Here is a 14,307-nt window from a genome sequence, read left to right as displayed (position 1 = left end):
GAAATAATTATGTGAATGGGCTCTGTGCAGGTCAACAACCATGTTTACATCCCTAAGGTCAAAGTGTTTTTACCACAACATGAATAAATATCATGAAAGCATCATAGCACACAGGCCATACCACAGACAAAAAAAAATAGTTATAATTCCCAATTAATGTCAATGCAGATACTGCACATACAGTAGAAAGCAAAACAGCAAGCCTCAGTAGAATAGTAACTACCAAACACACAAACACCCACTCACAATATACATTAGCAAAGAGCACCAAAGAGCCTACTTACCTTAGTGTAGTGAAGTTATAGATTAAAGTCTCTGGGAAAAGTCAACTAGACCAAAACTGCCAAAAGCAGGACGGGAAAGCTTCACTTGAGGCTTGAAATGGCCGACAAAGGAAGCAGCAGCCCGGCAGTAGCAGCGGGGAGCAAGCTGCAAGCACATTATTCCTCCACTAATTGTCTTGATGCTGCATGGCTGCTTGTTTGGAGAAGTCTACATGAGCAGCAGGTGTTTCCCGCGGATTTTTCAAAACCCACCGTGACGGAAAGGAGCCCGAGAGTGGGCGGGGCTACTACAGGTTAAATGCGCCGCCTCGTGGGGGATTCACATTGTCGCGGAAAAACATTTGCGCACACCTGGTCATCATTGAGTATGTGGTGCTTTGTTGAACGTCGCTGATTATGTGTTTGTCTCCTACATTGTCAGTAGACTGTGGAATTCCTAATAGCTTCTAGGCAACAGAAGGGGAAATGTAAAAGAACAGGAACATGACTTTAATGGTAAAAGGCGGTGCTAAACCATTTTCCTTGATTACATCCCGTTTGTTACTGTACTTTTGATTTGTTGCTGTACTAATCTGTGGACAAACTGAATACACATTAAAGTAAAATGAGTAACCGCACAGGAAGCCTCTTCTTGGTTAGAAATGTTTTATCACGTATTGCAGTCACAGAGGGGACAGAACGAATTCATATTATAAGCCCTTACCCACACAAATTTTAGCACCAATTTTAATTTCCATTGACTGACCTTTTCAACTCAGAGGCAAGCCACTTCCAAAAGGAACAGTGAATAGTTTCTTAAATGGCCAGTGACAGCTGACAAAGACTGGCTTTAATCTTCACAAAATCCTGCATAGTCGGTTATTTAAATGTTAACTCGTGACCCTTCATTATGTGGACATAATGGCTTTTTTTTTTTAAGGGCACCACAACTCTGCAATTTGGGGACATCTTATGTAGTCAGTGGTGCAGAGCGGTTTCCAATAAAGATTCACAAAATACGATTATTTTGGGCTATTTAAGAGCCAGTTAAGCACACATTTGTTGAATTGTTTATGTTATCACATGTTATATTTGTTCTACGGAGCCAGGAAGGTGTCATGGGGAAACAAATAATTAAATTGTGCACAAGACTTAATAATTCATTCTATTTAGCATAACGCATCTCCTTTTTATCACCTGCTGTTAGTCTGTTAGTGGATATACTTTGGGTTTTGGCTGTTAAAAACAATGTTGTGTTATATCTGAGATCCCTTAAACATATTTTATAGGATAACAGACTGTTTTGCAGTAAAAACTTGATGATACTGCAGATGTCATCCGTTTGATTTTAGGTTTCTGGACCGCTTCATAAATGTCTTCTTCATCATCTTCTTCAAACATCCGGCTGATTGAATGTGCTGTGCCAAAGGCGTCTGCTGCCCTGCACAAGAGGGGATGAGGTCGAGAGCACAAATTACTCAAATGTGTGTACAAATTATTATTTAATTCAAGAGCACAAATTATTAAATCATGCGCGCAAATTAGTTTTGTTTTCTCTACAACATCCGTCAGGCTCCGTAATGTTCCAATATCATTGAAGTTCATACAATAGTCTTACATGTATTTTGAATAGTGAATTATTGGACTATTTGGTTTTATTTTCTTTGGGTGCTAGAATACAAATACCTATATTTTATCACATACGACAGGAGGTAGGTAGGAGTTAATATTCTTGTGTTGTTTCTGGAAGCCACCTGGGAAATATAATGATCCTTGAAGGTTCTTCCAGATTCACATGATCACCCTTATCTTATTGTAGATGTAACTTTGTCTGCATAGTAAATGTGCGAGGAGTGACTAAGGCGCTACTGACATAATAAAGTTCTCCAGTTCTGGAGCCTCTATAACTGAGCTGACTCTAAGCCTTAGTTGAACCTTCTCATGCATGTTTCACCTTTGCTTATCTCCACTTGCCACGTGCTTAGTCTCAATAAGTAAAAGGAACACAACACTACTGTCAAAATATAAATAAGAAAACATTTAAATAAAACATCACATTGAAACCAAAGCAAATGAGTCCATATCATCCCTCCCCGCTTTTTATTTAATTGTATCACGTACTCAAGCTAGTTCAAAATGTCAGGCCTGATTTTGAGTTGGACTGATTTATGTTTTTAGATTGTTGGTCACGTTTAATTGGCAGCATCAAACCCAAACACTGTTATGAGGAATGAATGGTATTGAACAGTTTGATTCCCAGAGGCTTGAAAATATCCAAGACAGTTACAGCAGCCCCTCTGATTATCAAAGATTCGTCAAGGTTTGGCCTGAGATCCATTTATTGATATTGATTTAAATAAAAACAAACAAGCCAGAGTGTTCTTCCCCTATCCAAGAACAACGATGGGCTGAGCCAGACCTTTCTCCAAAGTGCGGAGGTAGGTCTGGCTATGCCAGACAAGTTCTCACCAAAACCAGTCACATGATCCCCTCACTCACCGGCACACCTGTTCCATTCCCTCATTATCTCCCCTGCATGTACTGTGTACTAGCCCTCTCTCCCCAGTCGTTTCTAATGTACTACGCAGTCTTAGCTTTCCAGCCTTCCTTCCTGTTTCTTGCCTGCCTGTTCCTGACCACAGCCTGTTCCTGGTTCTGCCTACCTGCCCCTTGCCTGCTTAGTTTCCCCTTGCTGACTGATTACCTTTGCCAAACCCTGCTTTGAACTTTTACCAAGTAAACGATTGATTGCTTTCAACTGCTTGTGCGTCCACATCTCTGTGTTCAGAGCTGTTACAGTTACTGCAGTTTCTCCCTGTAGCTATCTCATACAAACAATCGCTGCTCTTGCCTTCTCCCTGTCTTCTCTCTTTAAAAAAATTCTCGGTTCATTCTTTTGTTCTGTTTTACACTATTCATTATTCATCACGCTCTCATTTCTTTGTTGTCATCCTGCTCTTCTTCTCTCTGGGTCTCACTTTCCTTTCTGCAGTTGCTCATCTCCCATTCCAGACAGGACAGTGCTGTGTGATGTCAGGATAGGAAGGGACTACTTCTGCTCCACAGCACAAGACAAAGCAAAAACCCACACAATGCACATCTCAGAGTGCTGAGCATGTTGACTGCACTTGCATAGGGCTGAGGCCCAGAGTCTTACAAATTTCTCTGCCAAGAAGTTGAGGCATTGTTTCCCTAATTTTCAGTCTCGCAAACATCCCAATGAAATGTGTCTCACTTAGAGTGGACATGATGCCTGCAAACACATTTTCAGAGAAATATCTTAATTGTTATGGCATATCTGGCATCTCTTACATGTAGAGAATATTAATTTCATATTCGTGTTGACCTCAGTCATCTGGGCAAACAAATTCAATGGCACATAAGTGAAACCACAGTGCATCATTGCCAGGAAATAACTTATAATTACAAGCCAAAGGTATGCCATCTTACTCCTTACAGGTGCTGGAAACTCAATAATGTAATAATGCAATAACGTTCCCAGACCCAACATCATCATAGGATTGCTCATGATGATATCATTGAACTCAGCAGGCCAAGCTCCACTCAATAGACTGAGTAATTTGTTGTGTCTTTGGGATTGCCTAGACCAGCTGTTGTGTTTCAGTCACTGTTTTTTCTTCTGCCTCTCTGGCAAAGAGGGGCATTTATGAAAAAAAAACAGTAATTTATACTGTTAGATAACTGCCAAGTTGATACAGCTGGTTCTCAACCCATCTTGATTAAAGAGCAAGTTAACACCAGCTGAAAATCTTGTCTTTGCTGATCTCCGCAGTACGTCTCACCATGCTGCAGTGATGTAGAAGCGTACTCCAGGGTGTGTCAGTACACTGTGATATCACTGTTGGGTGTGGTTACAGGTGCAACCAGTTAGGACAGTAAAACACTGCTTTTCAGCCCAATATTTAGTTACTCTGTCAGTTGCTTTTTAGCCATGCTCGTGCCACGGCTCAGGGGATAGCAATGTTGAGCAATCCGTCCATCCATCTCTCAGTCCTTCAGTCCAAGACCTTCATCCAGAGTGCTATATCTCCACAACTATTGCCATGAAATTTGGTAGAGACGTGCGGTCCCCAGAGGATATGCATTCCCTAACTTTTCATTTAGAACCACAAACATGTTACAACATTGACATATTATCGCCATATAAAGTTGTTATGAGGAATGTGATAGCAAACACTTGAATTTTTACACACCCAGCAGACATGGAGCAACATTATCATTCATTTAGAGTCACATTTCTGGGCTGATGAATGTTAAGTCCAATATTCACTCTCCTCTCCTAGCTCTGATTTAATCTTCACCAACACAGAAACAGAAAAATATGTGGATCTTTAGCTGCCAAATGCTCCACTATGTTCACAAGCTATACGTTTTTCACATATGTGTTTGATCCACTGTTATTATAAAAAATATTGTTTAGTGCAGCTTTAAAGATACCTTAAAACATTGAGTAAATTTCAGCCTCCGCTTTACATTGAACGTAGGGCTAACATTAGAATACTAATATAGTAAACATGCTAAGTGTTAGGATGCAGCCATCTCCACGGTAGTTTGTCAGCCACAGCTGTATTTACTCCTTAAACAGATGCGAGTCCTCTGCCCATGTTCACACTGGATCCCTTCAGCCACAGTGCTGCTGCACACTGGAAGCTTTTGGCTAAACTCACAGCCCAATACACAATCACATACTCACTGAAAAAGGAAGACTTGAAGCATAAGACGCTTTGGGTTGAAGTTATGTGCATAATGATGTGTGAGTTGTTAACACTGTTAGTGACTTGTGAGTTGTGAACATGCCAGAGTCTGACAAGCTGAATCAGTGAGATGTCCTAAAATGGCCACTGTACAGCCCATAATCTGTTTCAGTAACAACTCTATCAAGCCATCTAACTGTGTTCAGCCCAAATGGTCTAAATGCAACTATTGTAATATTTGTACAGTGATTCACAGACATACAAACCTTCACATTTCCAAGCCCCAGTAGTGCGGTTGTTCATGTTCAAGCTTTGATCAACACACCGACAGGCTGATTCACACACAGATCATTCTACCATCCTGGAAATCTGGCAACAATTAGATTACTTGTGTCTTTTAAAGACACAGACTAATGCTTTTATGTCATTTTGATCGGATTAATCTTGACTCCTCCCCTGTAAGTAGGTAATGCGATACTGGTAATAATACTGATAATAACTGCTTGTTAGGTTTAGATTTGATTTTAATATTTGACTGATCACTTTTAATGCTTGAACCGATGTGGCTTCTATATCCACACAGTTTTCTTTTTGTCTCCTTCTGAACATGAGCTTGTGCACTGCCTGTTCTTTAATTGCCTATGATTTATCGCATACCATAGGTTGATCAAACATTGCGGTATTGTAAGTATTGGATAAATTGCTATCTTGATTAACCCTTGTATGGTGTTCGGGTCTGTGGGACCCGTTTTCAGTTTTTATCAAAAGAAAAATGAAACAATTAATTATTTTTTCAACCTGAAATTCATTGGCTTTGGCTCATTTTCTGTGAAGAACATAAATCAAAACACATTTTCAATGACCGCATACTGTACACCCACCCTACGCATTTATATTACATACAGGGTGTTTGGGTCCACTGGACCCGGGGCTAATAAAAGTGTGGAAAGTGTAGGTCCTGTGTACCTTCACTCTGTCTTCCTTCTTTCTGGGGCTACTGATAGTGTTTTCTGCCCCTCCTGCTCCCGCACAAAGTTGCAACATTATTGAAAATTCAACTACCAACACCGTCTGCTCTTACATTCCCGCACATTTTACCCTCTCTCTTGCGGGAACCAAACTTTATTTTCTCATACCCTATCCCACCTGCAAATTAGGGGCGTAACACTATAAATATGGCTTTGCCAGTGTGGTTCCTTATCACAACTGATCAAGATGGCCAAAAGATTATCTGCTGAGAGGGCCTTGCAATTGATTTTGGAAGAGAGAGAAGCTTCTGATGATGATGTCGAGGAAGAGGTTTCAGAATGTGAAGATCACATTTCTGAAAATTCAGAGTCTGACAGTGACTTTGAAGAAGAGGATGAGGTTGAGCACCAATTAGTACCAAAACGAAGACGAGTAGCCCGTCAGCAGCCAGCTCCGGGACCAGCCCGTCAGCAGCCAGCACCAGGACCAGCCCGTCAGCAGCCAGCTCCAGGACCACAACAAGCCCACCAGATAGCAAGTGAAGAAATATGGATGTCAAAAAATGGTGAAATTGAATGGTCTTCTTGCCCAAGAAATGAGCCACCCCGCAGAGCTGCTAATGTGATAAGGATGCAACCAGGGCCAACACGGCTGGCAGTTACTCGTGTGCAGGACATCAAGTCTTCATTTGAGCTTTTCATCCCAGATTCCATCCAGAAAATTATTCTGGATTGCACTAATCTTGAAGGAAGGCGTGTTTTTGAAGAGAGGTGGAAGGAGATGGACCAAACTGATTTACATGCCTACTTTGGGGTTCTTATCCTTGCTGGAGTTTTCAGGTCCAAAGGGGAATCCACAGAATCCCTGATGTGTTGAGACTGATATTGTTACTGTATGTGTTCAACTTGTGTTATGTAAACTGACCTGAATGAGTTATATGTCTAATGAAGTTCAAATGAATAAAAATCAATAGTTGTGAAACATCTTGCTTCATTTGTAAATGTGTTTTTTTCCACTCACTCCATTTTATTAAAAAAAACGAGTTGCACATTAATTCATAAATGTGATCTAACAAAGGTAAAGGGCAAATATTAACCATGTTTGCTGTTCATATGACTTGTATTTGGGATGAAGTAAACATCTGTTGAGTATTTTAACATAAAATTGTTTGATTGTGTTGTTTTGAAAACCCAAAACTCTAGCGGGTCCACCAGACCCATGAACACTGGCTGAGTAACAAAAATACTAACACCACACAAGGGTTAATACAATAGACACATTATATTCAATATAATTTAACAGTAATGGGTCCATTCCCTTCCCTTATATTGGATAACTACAATACAAACATAATGTTTTGCTGTATAACCCTTTATATTTCCCCGTCAATGTTTTCTTATACAACATTTCTATGGGATTCATATTGCATAAAACTGTATTTCAGAACACAAGGCCCAAGCTAAATATAGAACTTGTTTGAAACAGAGGCAATGGCAGTATTCTCTACTGCAGCTGTATGCTATCATCATTACCGCAGGGTGCCGGTTTTACAATAGAGTCAATCAATGACGACAGAAGAGAAATTCTCAAGCTCTATGCTGAGTTGGCTTTCTCTAAAGGGATGTTCACATATTGAATAATCCATCATAATTGAGTTTTCAACCAAAATCTGACGCCTATCCATTCATCTATTTTTCTGTCAACTAAAGAGAAAACCCAGTTTCGTGATTTTGGTTCTAGATAAGAGGAAGTAAAGAGAAGATGTAGTTGTATCTGAGGGGAAATCTGGTAATTTCAACGATTTTCAGACAGACAAAAGGATTTTTAACAGTTGTTTGATATACATTGGCCGTGTGACTCGGCCTGTGATTACGATTGACAATCTGTATTGCCTTTTAAAGCTTCCTTCTGAGAGATTTGTTTGACAGGTTTTAGGTTTTTAGCCTTTACACTTACAGTTCCTGTATAAATCCACTCCACACTTACAGAAGAACTAGAGATGTGCGTCTTGTAATGGAGATCTTCTGTTGGGGTAAAATGCATTTAGATTTTCATTAAAGGGTCACTTTTTATTATGTTCATTGAATGTGGCATTATTCTGTATTTTTCTTTGTCATTAAATCCATATCTATAGTTTTTTACCAGTGAAGAGTAAATAGTGCATTTGTTAGGGACTATGTTATGTTAGGGGTTTGTGGATTATGAAGTAACATGGCATCCAGTGCAACGGTGTGGCTCATTTATGTGCTTTTCATAGTGTAGTAGAGGATTAAGGTATGACAGGCTTTGTTTACACATGAAATACCTGTTAGTAAAACTGTTTATTGTTGGTTTCGGTCTTTTCATGAGATTTGTTTACAATAAGTAAAACATACAATGACTTTGGGGGCTATATTTTTATGACGTGTCAAAGTAAAATAATTTCCTGGTAGCTGTTTCTCACACAGCATGTGCAGTCTTAAAGAATCAAATCAGCTTTAACAATATGCTTCCACAGCTTCCGTCTCTCTCCTGACAGTGTCATGAACGCAGGCTGCCCTTTCTGCCTCTCTGCAGGCCACACGGTACAGGCGGCATGGGGCGCACTAGCACCCTGAGGACACAACAGCAGCAATTACACTTAACTCTTGGCATCTGAGTGACAAGGAAACTGATTCAGAAATAACCTGTAGCACGGAGTAGTGTTAAGTGGTAAAATCTTTGCCTGAGGGGACTATCAGGGAGCTGGGCCAACACAACAAGCAAGTTGAGTTACTATTTTGAACAGGAGCTGGTCTCCTTTGTGCATTTCAGAGGGCTCAAGAAATACGGTAATCTGCTCCCTGAGACACAGCATGCTAACTAGATGAGACAACATATCAGCATGGACTATGGATTTAACACTTCTAAGTCTCCAGCTGTGGAATAGATACAGGCAGTTTTTCAGATTTCAAGGGCAGAATGTTTAAATCATCCCTTTTGAATTTCACACTCTGCAGCTTAATCAGGTACATGGGGGGGCTCTGGGTAGTGCCAGAGATTGCGTCGATGGTTGTGTTCTTTATTGACACGGTCAATGCTTATACACTTTCAGCCCCTTAAAGGTACGGCTAAAGGGAAGAAATTATCCATATAATGGACTGGAAGGCCAGTAAATCAATATTTATTGTTCCTGTACTGCAAGTTCCTGCCCTTAAAAATATTTTGATGTTTTGTAAGTCAGAGAAAGGTATACATGTTATGTGCTATGTTACAAATGCTTTTCACTTTGCAGAGGAATGAGGTTAATGACCAAACAACATGCACACAAACATGGTTAGAACTATAAACATTACAAGTACCTTTTAAAAAGCTTGATATTACAGAGTTAGTCTGAGAGTCTCTAGAGACTAATATCTATTTTGTTTTGGTTCTGGCTAAAAGTGGCTGTACAGTAAAAAATAAAAATAAGCAGAAACATGCAAAAGTGCTGCACGGGAAAGTGGTGCTATAAAAACATATTGCCCGAAGCCATACGTAAAGCAGTACTGCATTTGTGCATGGCTTTAAATTGATCTTTTAAAGAAAGTCAATCTGTATTTTAGTATTTTAATAAAGTAAAATGTTACTGTGAGCACTAAAGTATTGGCATTGAGAAAACAAATGTCAAACACTGCCCACAATACATGCAGACATGCCAAATGTTTATATGTACACAACCTGGGGTTACAATAATCTCTTTAGTTCCCACAATACAGTTATGTTTTGTGTTCGTCACAGCGTGACTGCATCAGTCTCATCTTCTCTTTGTGTGTGTGTTTATGTCTCTTTTTTCAGATGCTGGCATTTCCCACCTGTCCACCAGTCAGCCTCAGTGTGTGTTCCCTTGTGCCTGACTTCCTGCACAGCTGGTGCTCCTCTCCTCTGCTGTGTCTCAATTCCATATTATATACAAATTCTAAACGTGTTTAGAGTATATAGTGGTTCACACTGGATAAGCTGTCAGAAAAGGTCATTAAAGAGGGTATTATGTGGTTTCTTCTAGTTTTATGACATGAAACTGTGGTTCCTTAATGTTTGCCAATCCTGATATATATAATATGATACAATATATAATATGATATATTTTTTTCTACATATATTTAATTATATTCCTATATTTTAACTTAGTCTGAGAAGTAAGAATTTCCTTGCCAATGACTGCTCCACTGTAATAGCTGTGCATGTGACAATAAAGAACTTGAACTTGAACTTGAACTTGAACTCCTCGTCACCACAGTTTACCCTTTTCCAAGTGGATACTTCTGTGAATAAAATGCATCATGACAGTGACTTACGTTTACTCCAATGGCCTCCACAGTTGCTGGATTTCAGCAGAACCTTCAGATACATGTGAGGCTATCAAGTCAGGATGGACCAAGATATCTGTGTAATACATTTATGGCTCTGTCGTAACTCAAGGGTTGATGAGTGACATTAACATGATGGACAACAAAGGCCACAGCAATGGTAAATATAATATATTATTAAGTTATTGATTGAAGCTAACATGTTCATGTTAGCCCATTTCTTGTTGAAAAGGAGGGCTGTTGTGTTTTGTTTTACCCTCTCCCATCAAAGTGAATAATATAGCTGTTATAAAGTTGCAAAGTTACAAAGTTGTGGTAGCAGTTGCTAGAAGCAGTTAACGTTTTTCACAAGTTCGAGAAAATTGTAAAATTTAAGAGATTAATTTCTGTAAGTCCACCCGGAAAAAGCTCTGCTGCTGTGTCAACGTCATATACACATAGATGTTGCTGCCGAGCCTGCTAGCTATGAAGAAAGATGATGTCAGCCATTAATGGGCTCAACACCAGACCTACTTTTGCTGAACAAATCAGATCACAAATCATCTGTATGCAACACATCTGAATAACTTCCATTTCTCTATAATGTTTCCGGGCTGCCAACAAAGAGCAGCGTTTATGTGTGAATTGCATTATTAACATTTTTCATTCCTTTGATGCATTTTGACCAATGATCACCTGAAATCAAACACCTCACATATAAGCTGTGCTCAACTTTATTGTTCCCAAATTCCCAAATTGACCAGAACCACCAGAAAGTGCAAGTGACGTGGTGTGTAATAGATTTTTGGATAATAGCCATCTCTGCAGACATTTGCAGTTGACACACATCGCTAATCACACGTCAGTGGATTCAAAAATGTGTTTCAGGGTGGAGTGGCTACTCATGGCTGCAACATTATATAAAAGAAAAAACAGGCCACAGTTGAGCCAACACAAGCCAAAGTTGTGCACCAGGAGTATCATTTTCATTTAAAGTGGGAGTCGATGACGGTTGACTCTTTGTTTTGCAGTCTACAGTGTTTTAGCCTCAAGTATCTGCACTTAGAATGAGGGTCACAAAGGATACACCAATTGTGTCCTTCAAATTCAGGAAAAAGCAGGGCTCATTTCTCAGGCTGCGTTCAGAGGAGCCTTTGGAAGGGGACAGCCTTGTCATATTTGGTCTAGAAACGCAGACTTCAAAGGATGCAGCCCCTGAATTGGGCCACCGTGAATATGTGTATAACATCCTAAACTCAGTGACGCACATGCTGGAGACTCTTCATCATTATTAATTGAGTTATATCACAAACGCAAAACCCTCACCCATCTTTACACATTATATGCCGTGGCTTGATTAGCCATGTCTTTACATAAATAGGCTTAGTCACTGATAATTTGTTTATATGGCCATCGAGGGATAGCTCCCCGTCCCTTTATGTGTTTATATTACTCATAAATATGGAAGACAATACAGTCTGAGATCCCATGACTAATTTCTACTGACTGGCCTGAACGCTTGGACAGAGCCTGTTTGGAAAGGCTGTCTGTGGAGTACCCAGCAGAAACATTTCAACCTTATGTAACTGCTTATGAGTTCAAAGCATTTACGACAAGGAAGATGAATCTATTGAAAACTGTTGATATTCCAGTTGCAAATTTTAGGATGATATCTCTGTATCTTCTCTCCTTGTCACTGTTTCTTTTTCTCTCTGGCTTCCATTTTCTTTTATTTGAGATCATTAATTAATGACTGTGGAATGTTATTGTTTGTTTCCCCCCGCAAACTAAATTATGCGTTGCTGCTGCGTCAGCCGAGGCTCGGAGAAAGAATCCCTTAATCACAGCTGGCTCAGTCTGGGTAAATAACAGTTGATAAGAAAGTGCCTGCTTTGTGTGCCCTTGTGTAGGGAGATGAACTTTTACATTTCTTCAACCTTATTGCAATGAATGACACCAGACTCCAATAGCTTCCTGACTGCCCTCTGGTGTCAACTTCAGTAAGAGGCTTTTTCCTCTTAAAGCAAAGTCAGTCTTCCAAATCACTTATTGGACATGGGTTAAAATGCGTAATATTATTCGCTCATGGGAGAATAAGTAAAGGATGATGCAACATGAATGTTGTAAGTGGTGTCTGAAGTCGAGTGTAGAATTGTCAAATAGACATGACCGTAAAATACAGCACATCATTGGTTTGATCAACATTTGAGAAATCTGACCAGAGCAGTTTTCCTCAATACATACAATACTATAAAATGTAATGTAAATGAAGCTGACATATCATTGCTGTCCAAAGAAAACCATGTATCTCCAAATTTGCTGATGATTTAGATTTTTTTAGTCTTACTGATCAAATGTTCCTTTTGAGGATGAGAAAGTTCTCCTACTTCTTTTGCTAAGTAAACCACTTTAAAACCCATTGGATTCGCTGAAATATGCATTGTCACGAAGCTGAAAACAAGGTACTTTTTCTTAGACCGTGAAATGTTGGTGTCCTGGAGATACGGGGTTTTCACAGGACAGTCAAAATATTCAGATTGCTTGTTTTGTCTAACCAATTAATCCAAAACCCAAAGGTATTCAGTTTACCATCATACACGATTTAGAAAACCAACACACGTTTACATTCAAAAAGCTTGTACCAGTGAATATTTGACATTTTTGCTTAAAAGAATGACTTAAACGATGAATCAGTTATCAAGATGGTCGCTCATTACTTTTCTGTCAATTCATCGACTAATCATTTCGTCTGTAAACATCAACACATATGTTTTGAAATTGGACGTGCCCTGAGAAATTAAAAATTGTATTTCCTTCACACAATCAAATATGGGAGCGCGGGTGACCTTCAAGATAACTGCCCTGTCTGCATTAATAACAAAAACAAAATGTAGTGGGAGGCATCTAACAGCAAGAACCTGTTAGAGTTGTGTTTAATAACTACCTGGCAACAGATCCTGTCATCACATGGAAGCCACTCGACTCTTATTAAAATCCGCTGCAGCGGACTTGTTTCCTCCTCCTTGAACTAGCTTGGCCAAGGTCACTGCAAAAACATTCCACATGGTAACCTTGTCAAACTAAGCTGCATGTGTCCACAGAGTTTCCCTGGATCAAACTAACACTGACATTACTTTCAAACTGTAATAGATCACACATAAGTCAGGGGACAGACACAATTTTCTGGAAATTTCAAGCTATAACATGTTGTATTACTCCAGCTCAGGTATGTAATCAATGGTAACATGATCTATATTTGATGATTCATTCGCAAGTGTTTCTTTTTCTTCTTATTTTGAACAGATCAGAGGGGAATGAAGTCAGAGATAGGAAGCGTTTTTAGGTGAAAAACAATGCAGAGCTGCATCTAATAATATACACAGTCTCAGCAGTACTGTTGCATCTGAGTACTGTTGGTGACGGGTATGTAGAAGAGAACTGAGTTTAGCTCCCAGTCCTGCCAGAGACTTTCACACAATCACTGTTACTTCTTATTTACTTCCAACTGACAGTTCAATGAGGGAAAATAACTCACAGTGTCTTCTCAAACAATGGGAGGCCAATCTATACACTTCTGCACAAATGAATTCAGCCAATCAACACTCTTTCCTTAGGGATTCATCATTCTTAAATAATGACTCAATTCATGAACATATAAGTTGTGTAATTAAAGATATGTCACAAATGCATTGCTATTTGCATTCATTTCAGTATAAGCAGGGGATGTGTGAGCATGCATGTGCAACAATACAAATTACTGCACCTGCAGAAGGCCTTTAACACTCAAAACACTGAGGTAACGTCATCACAGGTAATGTCATCAGCAAATGAAAATGTCACATCACATACAATGAAATGACAATATGACGTGATCAACCTTGAATGAATCTTCCATTAGTGGTTATACGCTCACTGTGTATATACATTGCTGTCTTTATAGAACTAATGTCTGTACACAAGTTATTCCAAGTTATACCATATACATATGAAGGCTGCTCACACACATAAAACATTTTGTGTTTCTAACTGCTCATAACTGAAGTTACAGGCTTGTTCTTATGTAAACAAACCTTT

The sequence above is a fragment of the Enoplosus armatus genome, chromosome 1 (genome assembly GCF_043641665.1).
Source record: "Enoplosus armatus isolate fEnoArm2 chromosome 1, fEnoArm2.hap1, whole genome shotgun sequence".
In the NCBI taxonomy this organism is placed as follows: domain Eukaryota; kingdom Metazoa; phylum Chordata; class Actinopteri; order Centrarchiformes; family Enoplosidae; genus Enoplosus; species Enoplosus armatus.
The sequence above is the reverse complement of the archived record's forward strand: the minus strand, read 5'-3'. Positions refer to the sequence as shown.